This window comes from Lactuca sativa, chromosome 4 (assembly GCF_002870075.4).
Source record: "Lactuca sativa cultivar Salinas chromosome 4, Lsat_Salinas_v11, whole genome shotgun sequence".
NCBI classification, from domain to species: Eukaryota; Viridiplantae; Streptophyta; class Magnoliopsida; order Asterales; family Asteraceae; genus Lactuca; species Lactuca sativa.
The window spans coordinates 153826178-153840351 of NC_056626.2; positions in this window are offsets into that span (position 1 = coordinate 153826178).

Below are 14174 nucleotides of genomic sequence, written 5' to 3' on the forward strand. Positions count from 1 at the left end.
GACTCGGCGAGTTGGAGCCTAGACTCGCCGAGTAGGATCGCGGACTTGGTCGCGGGTCCGCGACTGGACTCGACGAGTCCAGATATGGACTCGGCGAGTCGACGCTGTTCAGCAGAAACCCTAACCGTTCAGTTTGGATCGTATTTAACGCCTCTTAGGCCGTCATTTTCAGTCTTTTGATCAATTGAGAGGAACCCTAATCGCTGTGGACGCCTAGAGCAAGGGAGAAAGCTTTGGAACTTGGAAGAATTGGTTAGGCAAGAAGAAGAGAGATTTGGCTAAAGGAATATCAAGGAGGATTGAGTCCTGAGATTTGGGGGACACAGAGAGTGCGTTTCCAGGTAATACTCGGATCAAATCTGTTATTTTGATGTATTTATGAAATTAGGGTTTATAGAACCCATTTAGTGATTTGATGAAGTAATGCCTTGTTATCCCACGATTATAGTCTTGTATTAGGACCTTTAGAGGTCCAGAAGGTCCCATGCATGTGTACTTTGGGACGAGACCTATCTCAGGAAGCAGTTACTCGTCTGCATGGCATGGACTCGCCGAGTTGTTCTTCAGACTCGGCGAGTAGCTTGAAGATTTGCTGGGACTCGCCGAGTTGTTCATCAGACTCGGCGAGTGGAGTCGGGGTGGCCCCGCGATTCTTCCACGAGGACCTCGTCGAGTCATGAGGGATACTCGACGAGTAGAAAGGGAATATTCAGAATTTTGTGAGGACGACTAGACTCGTCGAGTCGCCATGGTACTCGCCGAGTCCAGTCGAGTTGACCGTTGACCGTTGACCAGAGTTGACCTAAGTCTGACTTCTTAGGGATAGTCACACTTAGATGATATGAGTGTTAATGAGTTATATAATGTTATAGGAGGGTTGTAGCTCGTTGGTTTGTGCGCGAGTGATTTCAGGAGTTGCTAGCTTTCAGCACTTACGAGGTGAGTCTTCTCACTATACTGTACCCGGAAGGGTTTGACTGTGTGACCGGAAGGTCGGATATGATATGTGATATGTATGCTATATGTGGTATGTTATATGTTATATGTGCTATGTATGTTATGGGCCGGAAGGCGAATATGTTATGGGCCGGAAGGCGATATGATGTGTGATGGACCGGAAGGTCGGCGTGGGTAAGGCCGGAAGGTTTACCCAGCAGGGACGGAAGTCCCCTGAGACACATGGACCGGAGGATGTGTGATGGACCGGAAGGTCGGCGTGGGTAAGGCCGGAAGGTTTACCCAGCAGGGACGGAAGTCCCCTGAGACACATGAACCGGAAGGTCGGGCCTGGAAAGGCGTATGTGCGTAAGTTGTATATTGGGGAACTCACTAAGCATTTATGCTTACAGTTGTTATGTATGTATGTGTTTCAGGTACTAGCGAGGACCGTGGAAAGGCGCCGGCATGATCGATACACACTGAAGAATGTTTCATGATCTTGGGAGTTTGAATAATTGTATTGACCGAATGATTAAACTGTTTATGTCTTGTTTTAATGGAAAATAATTATGTTTTTAAAATGAAAAAAAAAATTGGTTGAAAATTTGAGTTGTTACATGAACCGCACATCCCTATCTAAAATCACTGACACTGGCACCCCGTGCCGCGCCACTATCTCCCTGACATAGATGTCGGCCAACATCTCGGCCGACATGCTCTCCTGAATTCGGATAAAGTGGGCGCTCTTGGTCAATCGAACGACGATGACCCATATCGAATCCACCCCTCGTGCGGTCCTGGGAAGCTTCGTGATAAAATCCATCGTAATATCCTCCCATTTCCACAACGAGATATCCAACGGCTGCATCTTGTCGTGTGGTCTCTGATGCTCGGCCTTGACCTTCCTGCAGGTCAAGCACCGCTCCACGTACCATGCCACATCCCGCTTCATGCAGGGCCACCAATAGTCCAGACGAAGATCCCTATACATCTTCGTCGCCCCGGGATGAATGTAGAATCAGGATTTGTGCGCCTCCTCCATCAAGATCTGGCGCACGCCTCCGAGATATGGCACCTACACCCTATGGTGTAATGTCAATAATCCCCTGTTGTCATAGTCGAAGGAGGAAACTTGACCCACTATGCGCTCACTCTTCCGATGTTCCTCCTTCATGGCCTCCTGCTGGGCCTCCCGAATCCGCTCCAATAGCGGAGTCACCACTATCATCCGCATGTAGATATCGCCTCGTGAGGCTTCAGCTGCCTCGATGCGTAGGCGATGACATGCCCTCTCTGCATCAATACTATGCCCAAACCTGAGATGGACGCATCGCAGTACACAAAAAATCCTCCATGCCCTCTGGCTGGGCTAAGATTGGCGCCTCGCACAATCTCTGTCTCAGTGTCTCGAACGTGGCCTGCTGCTCAGGCCCCCAACGAAAGACCACAGCCTTCCTTGTTAGCCTGGTCAAAAGTACGACTATCTTGGAGAAATCCTGGATAAATCTCCGATAATAGCCCGCTAATCCCAGGAAACTCCGAATCTCAGATGGAGACTTCGGAACCTCCCATCTCATCACGGCCTCCACTTTTGTGGGGTCTACTAAAATCCCGTTCTGATTGACAAGGTGCCCAGGAAACTGCACCTCGCGCAACCAAAACTCACATTTGGAGAACTTGGCATACAAGCTCTCCCTCCTCAAAGTCTCCAGCACCTCCCGCAGGTGCTCCACGTGCTCCTCCTGCGTCTTGGAATAAACCAAGATATCATCAATAAACACTATCACTGACCGGTCTAACATCGGTCTACACACGCGGTTCATGAGGTCCATGAACATGGTAGGAGCATTGGTGAGCCCGAAGGGCATCACCACAAACTCGTAGTGGCCATAACGCGTCCGAAACGTCGTCTTCTGCACATCCTCCTCTCTGACCCTCATCTGATGATATCCTGAACGCAGATCAATCTTGGAGAACCAAGATGCTCCCTGTAGCTGGTCAAAGAGGTCATCAATCCTCGGGAGTGGATAACGGTTCTTCACCGTTACCTTATTCAGCTCCCTATAGTCTATACACATACGATGCGACCCGTCCTTCTTCTTCACAAACAGAATCGGGGCTCCCCAAGGCGAACTACTTGGCCTGATAAACCCCTTGTCTAGAAGCTCCTGCAGTTGCGTAGACAACTCCTTCATCTCGGGAGGAGCCAACCGATACGGTGCCTTGGCTATCGGAGCCGCACCAGGAACGAGGTCGATCCTAAACTCCACATGTCACTCTGGAGGTATCCCAGGAAGCTCCTCGGGGAATACGTCTGTGAACTCTCGTACTACGGGCACCTCGCCCACCATCGCCCTACCTGCCTCCCGGGTATCCATAACATACGCGACATAACCTGTGCAGCCCTGCTGGAGGTAACGCCTGGCTCTCGCTGCTGAACATAGGGTTGGTCCTCATTGTGGCCTCTCGCCTTGAATCACCAGCTCTCCCCCACTTGGGGTCCTGATCCGCACCAACTGTTGCACGCAGTCGATCACTGCCCCATTAGGGCTTAACCAATCCATACCGATAATAACCTTGTTCCCCCGCAAAGGTATGGGAACCAGATCCACCAGGTAACGCTCCTCGAATAATCTCAACACACAATCTCGGAACACCATCGATGCTCACACCGAACGGTCATCTGCAATCTCTACGTCTAGAGGGTAATCCAACATGCCTGAAGACTCGGAAAATCTCTTGGTGAGCGCAAGAGAAACAAACGATCGGGTAGCACCCGAATCAAACAATACCTGAACTGGGATACCGTTCACATGGAACGATCCTAAACAGAGCACATACATAACATATCAAAATCACAGCAACATATCATAACAGCATAAATAAGAAGTCATACCCGTCACCACATCAGGTGCAGTGCGTGCCTCCTCGGTAGTCAACTCGAATGCCCGACTCCTCACCACTGGAGCCTCTGCCTTGCTCTGCCGGCCATCAGTGATCCGCAGGGTCGCTGGAGCTGGCGCCTTCACTGGCGCTGATGCTGCTGTCAACTGGGGGCAATTGGCCTTCTTGTGGCCCCTCTGGTTGCAGTGGAAACACAGCAACTCAGACGTCTAAATGACCGGTGCATGGGCAGTACAATCCCTGCTGAAATGCCCCGCCTTGCCGCACTTGTAGCAGCCCGATGATCCCAGTCTACACGCCCCCTCATGTGGCTTGCCGCATTTCCTGGAGAGGCCCGGTCCTGACTGGCCTTTCAGCCTAACATCTGATCCCTTGGGATTCTTCCCCGAAGCCCCAATCGATTGCCCCTCCTCTACTTTCCTCTTCCGGACATGCTCCAGATCGATCTCCCTCTCTCTCGCCCTGGCAATCATGGACTCCAGGGTAGGGCAAGTTGAAAAGCTAACATGCTCTCGGATGTCAGCCCGTAGCATGTCATGGTAGCGGGTCCTCCTCATATCCTCATCACCCGCATACTGGGGCACCAACAATGCCCTCTCCCGGAACTTGGCGGTGATCTCCGCCACAGTCTCCGTCGTCTGCCTCATATCTAAAAACTCCCTGGCTAGCTGTTGAAGCTCGACAGTCGGGCGCAAACTCTGCCCTGAACCTGGTCACAAAGTCCGACCAGGTCATAGCCTTAACAGTCGAGGCTCCTAATGAATCAACGACGGACTCCCACCAATCTCTAGCTCGGTCTTGTAAACACCCTGCTGCATATCTCACCTTCGACCCCTCAGGGCAGAAGCTAGTCAACTGCGCAGACTCAATTTCTGCAATCCATCGTCTGGCAGCAATGGGGTCCTTTGCCCCATGGAAATCTGGTGCACCACTGCCCCTGAAGTCCTTAAAGGACAGTGTGCGGGATCCTGACTGGCCTGACGCCATATCACTCCTGAACGGAAAAGCAAAATATTTAAAGATTTAATAAAAAGAACACGTACCAAGAACCAGGTGCTACATGATGTGCTGGAAATTACCCACTAGTTTTAAACTTATATCCCTACGAACTTAACTAGTTAGAATGCACCCACATAGTGTAGCACCTGGTTTCCGGTATGTGAATTTTATTTGAGCATTGCCCTAATTTAGCCTCAGACTCGGCGAGTCATAGGGTCCGACTCGCCGAGTAGGGACGAGACTCAGGACGCGTTTTAAGTAGGCGACTCGACGAGTCCATATCCTGGACTCGGCGAGTCACCGCTGCGGGATGAAACCCTAAGTTTCAAGGGTTTGCCCCCTATTTAAACTCTCATTCCGCCCCAACTCGTCCCCATTCACCCCCAGAACTCCCCCTACATCGTTTTCCCTTGTTTTCTTGAGAGTTTGAGGTGTTCTTGGTGTGTTCTTGAAGGTTTTGAAGAGTAAGAGGAGTAGATCAAGAAGAGGAGAAGGAGATCAGCCATCCTTGTGTCATTTCAACATTTCCTTTGAGGTATAACCCGTTTTCCCCTTGATTCTATGCTTAAAACTTCATTTGGGTCCTTCTTGGTCAATTCCCCAAGTTTGCATGTTCATTATATGTTGTAATAAGGCGTTTGGCCTTTGGATCTATGTAAGATTGAGCTCCAGGAGCTCAGATCTGTTAGCTTTTTGGCCTCATGAGGCTTGTTAGCCCTAGATCTACCATTTTGAGACATTTTGAGCCTTATAATCCATATTGGTGAATATCCACACGTAAAGTTGGAAACTTTACGTGTGATTCGTGTCCTAGAAGTCCAGATCTATGAATGGCATGGTCTGGAACCGAGCAAATCGGTATATTTAAGGAGTGCATGGCGACGACTCGGCGAGTCGCATAGGTGACTCGGCGAGTCTGGTCGCGAGTCACCGAATTGGTCCCTTCTTCATGTGTCGAGTTGAGCCTTGAGTCACAGGGGGTGACTCGGTGAGTTGGGAGCTGAACTCACCCATGTTAGGACTCGGCGAGTCAATGCCCTGACTCGGCGAGTCCAAGGCAATCTTCATAGCTCAAGAACAGACTCGGCGAGTTGTTCATATAACTCGGCGAGTCTTAGCATAAGGTGTTCATCGGATGAAGATGAACTCGACGAGTTGTTCATACAACTCGGCGAGTAGGATGAAGGTGTTGAATGGCAGATAGAAGGTGAACTCGTCGAGTCATAGCCCGACTCGACAAGTAGAACCAGGGACCCAGGACATTGGTTTGCTAGGGACTCGGCGAGTGGTGATCCACTCGGCGAGTCGGGTCAACTGAAAGTTGACTCCAGCTTTGGCTTAGAGTTAATCCAGGGGTAAAATAGTCATTTTACCTAAAGGACAGTTAGCAGTGTTTGATTGAGTATGTCGTGGAAATTGCAGCCGGAGGACCCCCGGAGCAGCAGCAGTCAGTTAGTTCCCGATCAGTTCAGCAGCTACTTTGAGGTGAGTTACCTTCCAGTAGCGGTGGGTCTAAGGCCACAATGCCGACCCACCAGTAGGAGTTGTATGATAGATGATTGTCTTTGTGATATCATCTAAGTTCGCTAGTACCTGACATGTTATATGCTAGCATGATATGCTGTATGTGATAGTAGTAGAGTTTGGTTGTTCGGACCGAAGGGTAGTCAGACACCCCAGATACGTCTGACAGTATGTGACGATATGTATGCATGCTGGCTTGTTATGTTATATGTGATCGTAGTAGTAGGGGTGAAATAGTCCCCGAGGATCGGTTGTTAGGACCGATGGGTAGTCAGCACCCCAGAATGGCTTGACACGGGTAAGACGGCACCCCAGAATGGCCGTATGGGTAGGTCGGCACCCCAGAATGGCCGTACCGGGTAGTCAGGCACCCCAGAATAGTCTGGCAGTATATATGTTATGTGTTTGTATGGTATGCGGTACGTTGGGGGAACTCACTAAGCTTTGTGCTTACGTTTACAGTTTTGTTTTCAGGTACCTCTGCATCGAAGGGGAAGGAGCCGGCGCGGTAGCGGCACGTCATACACACACTCTTCGGTTTCCGCATTTATGAGATTTACTGGGATTGTACTCTGATATTTGATGGGATGTACGGTTTGGCTTTTGAGAACATGGTTGCAATGTGTTATGATGTGAACAAACAATGTTTCTTTTTATTTAGACAATGTTTTTATTTATTAATGATTTCTAAAGTAATATCAAAAAAAAAAAAAAAATTGGGTCGTTACACATAGTGTACATAGTCAGTTTATAGAATAGTTTCAGCAAGTCAGGTGTCGATTACAGGGAACAGATTTAATTTACTAACCTAATTACTACTAGATTAACCTAAAAATAAGCAAAAGTTAAATTAGATTTAATCTGATTTTGCAAGTTCAAACAAACTTAAACTCTTTAAGTAACGATTCAATTGATTACTAAAACCACTTCCATTTAGTTTGAATCCACTTTTCCTCTATGGTTAGCTATTAATTATGGATTATTACAATTGGTTATCAAATATTATGTTATTAGCAATTCAAGTCCAAATTCACTAATTCATGTAAAACTATGTATGGTCATACACTAGCAAACACATAATCAGTTATAAAATATAGATAGACTATGTAAGATTGATCTAAATAAACACAATTATGATCACAATTTATGTTCTCCATCATAGCTAAATTAGTTACTTTTATCATTTATCTAAGATTTGTTCGATCCTAGCTCTACCAAATTAATAGTCACTAAACTACTAGGTAGCACGTTCATGTAATTTAATGGTTACTAAGCTATACAGAACCTAAATTCAAGCATTCAAATTATCAAATATTAACATGCTAGGTAGAAATAATCAAACACAAGCATATAAACAATAATTAAAATACATAATTAAATAAACTAAACCATAGATTTAAAGCTTCATATAGCTAAACGGAAGCAGCTAAACTTAGCTACTCATGGCTGAAAACATGAACAAAATCTCAACAATTAAAGACATGATTAAAGTGTACAAAACTAATGTAATGAATATATTCTTCAATCTCTTGATCTTCCAATAAATCTCCTTACCAGAATGCTTAATTTTGGTTTCTCTAAATAATTCTTCTCCACAAATATCTCTGAAAATCTTCTAAGCCTCCTCCAACTGTGGAAGTGAATGATTATTTATAGTTTTGTGAATTTTCGCGCTTCATGATGTGAACAAGGATTTCACATTGTGAATTTGAGTCAAATCCTTATCAGGCAATGACTCTGACTTCCCGTGAACTTATCTTCTAGAATACTCACTCCACGTCATGAATGTGATGGTCATGTCGTGATTTGGGTTTTTTGCTAGTATTTTTCTTGTTTTAAGCTTTCATCCTCCAAAGTTCCAGTTCTTGTCCATTTTGGTCCTCTATCTTCAACAGTGTTCCTTTTGGCTGCAAAAATTCAATTCAATCGCAATAAGTATCTTATACCTTTGCATTTAACCAAAATATTAAATAAAATGTATTAAAATATTGCCTAAAAATGTGTATAAATATGGCAATATCAAATACCCCACACTTATCATTTGCTTGCCCTCAAGCAAAACTAACTTATGTTTAGGTCAAACTTTCATCACCTACATCACATAAGACAATCCATTTTGAACTCAGCCATTATACCAAGACCTCAATATGTATACTTTTGTCTAAAATCCTAACAACTTCCCAATCCTAAATACTCACAATCCTTATGAACTTTCACCCCTGTTGGGCTGAAGTTCTATTTTGTATTGCGTCTTTTGGGCTCGTAGATTAGCCTAGTATTCTCCGGTTTGGGCCTGTCCAACCGAGAGCCTTTTATGTACAGTATATATGTTATCGCTTGCATGCATATTAGGTCAAGATTTCAGATTCAAGATTTCTGTTTGAGCGTTTCAGAGTTAACGATTTTGTTCTCTTGTAATCTTCCAATCCTTTACAGTTGATGTTCTTAATTGAGCTCTTCTAAGGATTTTGTTTAATCATTCAACACATTTGATTCAAGCTGTTTGTTCGTTTTATTGTGTTCTGCATTGTTATTTATATTGTGTTCTTGCAGTTTTATATTCATATACCTGTTCACGATCTAATCGATCTTTATAGATTAAAAGTTAGCATTTTAATTTCAACAATTGGTATCAGAGCAGGAGGCTGTGTAATCTATACACTTCTTTTCTGTGAAAAAGATTATCATTAGGGTTTTCCGCAATCATCGATATTTATTAAGCCGTCATCTTAATTGACGTATCTTAGTATTTATTGTTTTGCCCTAATCTGCTTTATTACAAGTTTGATCTTTGAACAGGTTATTTCGATCATTATGGACGCAACGCAATCAAATCCCATTAACATCTCCAACAGCATTGGATCGACGACAAAGATTCCAATCTTATACACCCATGACTATGAAGTATGGGCACATCATTTTGAAGATTACGTGATTGGATCGGAGGACAATGGTTTTCTCATATGGGAAGCCATTATCAATGGGCCGTTTTCTCATTCCGCGACATCCAGAGTTATTAAGACGCAAAAAGATTACAACGATTTGCTCAAGGACGTGACGAATATTGCGCAGGATGAGAAAGATAAATTCCAGTGCAATATTAAGGCACTAAGGTTGATCCGATTCGCCCTTCAGTCCGACACATTCAGACTAGTCAGCTCATGCACTACGGCGAAGGAAGTGTGGGATAGACTTCGCGAACTGTATTCAACAGACGAAGATCTTGAACACTCCATCCAAACCTTGCTTCTATCTGAGTTTGGAGAATTCAGGCAAGGGGCCGAAGAAACCGTGACCCAGACGTTTGATCGCTTCAATCATCTTCTCAGCAAGATGATTAAACACGATATTGAAAGGAAGCTCATCGAACAAAAGGTTACTTTCTTGAACGGACTGAGATCGGAATGGAGAGCAGTGGTGTCTACAGTCAAAGCCCATGAACAGTTTAAATCATACTCTTTGGCGAAACTGGTGGGTATTCTAAAGTCCCAAGAGAAGATTGTTGTTCAAGAGAAGAATGTGGTGTCCAGTCTTGGTTCGTTGGCTCTCCTCTCTAAAAGTAAAGCTGTGATGGAGGATGAAGAGCTCAACTTGGAAGAATATGACCTCACAACTGAGGATTATGCCATGATGGTATCCAATCCTAAGAGGTTTATAAAGAAGAGATTCCCCAGCAACAAAAACCGAAACTGGCAGGGGAGTTATAGCTCTGAAAAGGCAAATAATGAACCGAAGGCTGAGGAGTCCAAGAAGGAACCGAAGGCAGATGGCGATTCCGGAGTAAGCTGCTTCTACTGTGGTGGCAAGAACCACTATGCAAAGGACTGTGTTCTTAAGAAGCTGGCTGAAAAAGACGATGGAAAGGATGAGGAAGCTGTGCTGCAGAAGAGATTGGATGAGTTGAGGAAGAAAAAGTCTACCGCTAACCCTTCTATTAATGCTCTTATTGTGCAGGGTTTGGTTAATAATGATGAGTTCGGTAGCACCGAAGTTTGGTCTACTGACTCAGAAGACGAAGAAGTGAGGAAGCCTACTCATGGAAAGGCTTATTTGGCTAAGGAGGAAAGCAGTGGTGGAAAGTGCTTCATGGTGTCAAGCGCATCCCAAATGAGGGGATATAATACCGATGGAGGAAGCAATGGACCGAAAGCGCAAGAAGATATGTGCTTCACAGCCAAACCACTCAGCCAACAATTCAATGAGCTTGATGAACTGATAAAGAAGGTACAATCTGTTTTTATTTCATCTAAAGTACCATCATCCTCATATGAGAAAGATCTAAAAAACGTTAACACAAGAATTTCTCATTTAGATAGTAGCTTAACTCAAACTAGAGTCACCAATTCTAACCTGACTGATCAATTAAGCAGGGTGGCGTCGAAGAGTGAGGAGCGGCGTATGTGGATTGAGTTAAAAGAGTCGGAATTAATTAAAGTCAAAGACGAAAACATTTATTTGCAGAGAGACAATTTGAAATTGTTAAAACAACGAAATGTTTTTTGTTTAATAGCTAAACGTTTATATTCTAATATTACTCAACTGCATTTGGACTGTGAGATAGGCAAAAAGATTCACCGTATGATTTTACCATTCCTAGAATTTAAGGAGGATGAAATCGATGCCGAAGCTTACAATTGTGAGAGTGTAATTTCGTCTGATGATGTCAACCCAACTTATCAAATCGGACTGGACAAAATTGAGTCCTTCATTAAATCCAAAGACCATAAGGACATGCTCAAAAATCTGTTGGACGAAAATGATAGACTTAAACTGAGAACCGAAACCATACAAAAATTTGACTCTCTAAATGCCAAAGTAAGCTCAGAAAATAAAATTGATGTTGAAAACGCATCTGAGCTTAACGAGGATGAAAACATGAGTGAAATTTCTGTAGAGGATACGGTTGACTGCTCAGAATTTGTGAAAAGCGAAACTGAAAACCACAAAAATCTTATTTCTGAAAATTCTATGGAATTCGCTAGATTGTCCCAACAAAAGTCCCCGAAATTAGTAGAAAAGGCTGTTGTCTATCAAAAGGTCAGAACCACTCCGAATCAGGTATACAGAGTGACAGGAGTGACCGAACATCAGACAGCTGAACTCACGGCTATTGTTAACGAAGACAATGCTGATGGATGTGATGAGTTCTTCTGGGAAGCTCCTATTGACAATGGAAACGAAACAGTTGGCCTATCTGAAAGAACCTCTTGGATGAAGAAAGGGAGATACATACCTGAACCCTTGAACAAGCCTGATAATTTCAGTGAACCAAGCATAAGTGGTACCAAAGACACTCCTCAAGAGGTTGATCATTCAGTAAAAGAAGACATTCCTTCAACGCCAACAGCTCGAAGTGAAACTTCATCAGATACTCCTTCCACTTCCTCAGGACAAACTGAATCTTCTTCAGATATTCCCTCTGCTCCCTCGAATCAAAGAAAATCTCCTAAAGTTCAGAAGGAATCAGCAAAGGTTACATCAAAAGCGAAGGCGAACGTTCATCATCAACCTAAACAGATGAGGGATAAAAAGATAGAAAGGAACCTAAGATACAGGAAAAACCTTTCTGAAAGAAAAAAATTCTGGCACTCCCAAAATGCATACTATTCACACAAGGACAAGAATCTGAGGTTTGAAAATAATGATAATTTCAATAACCGAAAGCCAAGGTTCGGTTCGCAAGATGATACAAACCGAAAGACAAGGTTCGGTTCGCAAGAAAATTCTAACCGAAAGCAAAGGTTCGGTTCTGAAAAGGAGTTCAACCGAAACCAAAGGTTCGGTTCCAAGATCAACTCCAACCGAACACAGAGGTTCGGTTCTGAAGTCAGAAGAGAACAAGACTCAAAGGTTAAATCCACCCACGATCAAAAGCAAAAGGGTCACCTAGAGTCATCAGCAAGGAAGACACCTCCATCCAAATCCAAATCCTCTCTTCCTAATTCTTCTTGTTCATCTCCTTCTTGTTCTAACTCTAATTCCATGGGTTCTCAAAAACCACGTCCATATGCTGAAAAGAAGGACAAGCAGAAAGTCGGTAAATTCAAACCTGAATCTAAAGCGAACACAACCAATCCTAACAAAATAAAAGTCTTCACCATTAAAAAGAAATATGAAACAACTTTAATTAAAAGAACTTATCTTGTTGATATCTCTCTAACTATTCCTGTTCCCATGAAAACCTCACATGGACCCAAGAAACTTTGGGTTCCTAAATCTGCTTAATCTTTGCAGGTTATAAGTGACGAGCAGTTTGACGAAGAATGGTACATTGACAGTGGCTGCTCGCGTCACATGACAGGGAGGAAGGAGGAACTCAGGGAATACAGATCTCTTGCAAATGGTGGCAACGTTAAGTTTGGAAATAACTCTTTCGGCACCATAAAAGGATATGGGATAATAACGAATGGTGATTTTACCATAAGAAAAGTAGCTTATGTGGAAGGACTTCAGCACAACCTCATCAGTGTGTCTCAGCTTGTTGGAGGTACAGGTCTCAAAGTGTCATTCGATGATGAAGGTTCTGAAATCATAGAGAAAACAACAAAGAAAGTGATTCTGAAGTCAGAGCGAAAGGGTGAAATGTTTCCATTGAACATGAAACCCATCAAAGGAAACCCAGCTATATGTCTGCTATCAAAAGCTCAATCCGACGAAAGCTGGTTGTGGCACAGAAGACTCTCTCATCTCAATTTCAAAGATATTAACCGACTTGTCACTGGAGGTCATGTTAGGGGTCTTCCATTGCTCAAGTTTGACAGAGAGCATTTATGTGCTGCATGTGAAATGGGAAAGCAGAGTCGTCAAAGTCACCCATCCATTGTTAACACAAAAGTTCTTGAACCACTCGAATTGCTTCATATCGATTTATGTGGTCCTTCATCTATTGAAAGCATCGGTAGTAGCAAGTACATTCTTGTTGTCGTTGATGACTTCTCTAGATTTACATGGGTGTTCTTTCTAAAGCTCAAATCAGAAGCGACTCAAAAGCTAAAAGTGTTTATCAAGCAGATTGAAGTCCAGCTCAAGAAGGTCGTTCGAAACATCAGGAGCGACAATGGTCTCGAATTCAAAAACAAAGAGTTTGAAGAGTTTCTTGCAGAAAAGGGAATTAGTCACAATTTCTCAGCTCCCTACACACCACAACAGAACGGAATAGTCGAAAGACGAAACCGATCCTTATGTGAAGCTGCCCGAACTATGTTAAGTTTCGCTTCCTTACCTCTTTATTTTTGGGCTGACGCTATTTCTGCTGCTTGTTATACACAGAACAGATCCTATCTCAATAAGCGATTCAAGCTCACACCATATGAGATAATAAATAACAGAAAACCCAACGTGAAATTTTTCCATGTGTTTGGCTCAAGGTGTTTCATCTTTAATTCTAAAGAACACCGCAACAAGTTTGATGTCAAAGCTGACGAGGGAATCTTTCTGGGTTACTCACTCACATCCAAGGCGTACAGAGTCCTGAACAAACGCTCAAGAAGGATTGAAGAGACATACTATGTGACCTTCGATGATAACTATGTCAAGAAGCTACAGGCCATAGATGACACTGCCGTGGAAATATTTCCTCAAACTGGCCAAGTCACAGTCTCCATCGCCAATTTGTACGAGAATTTTCTGGAACTCTTTGATGAACCGGAAAAAGCTTCTCTCTCAGAAGCAGGGGCAGCCGACAACAAAATAGATCATATGAAGCAGATTGTCGAAGATGCTGCAAGGAGAATGCATGAAGGAGAATCGCCTACTGATGAATCTCCAACCAACAATGCTTCAGTCGAGGGGGACCCTAGCTCACAAGT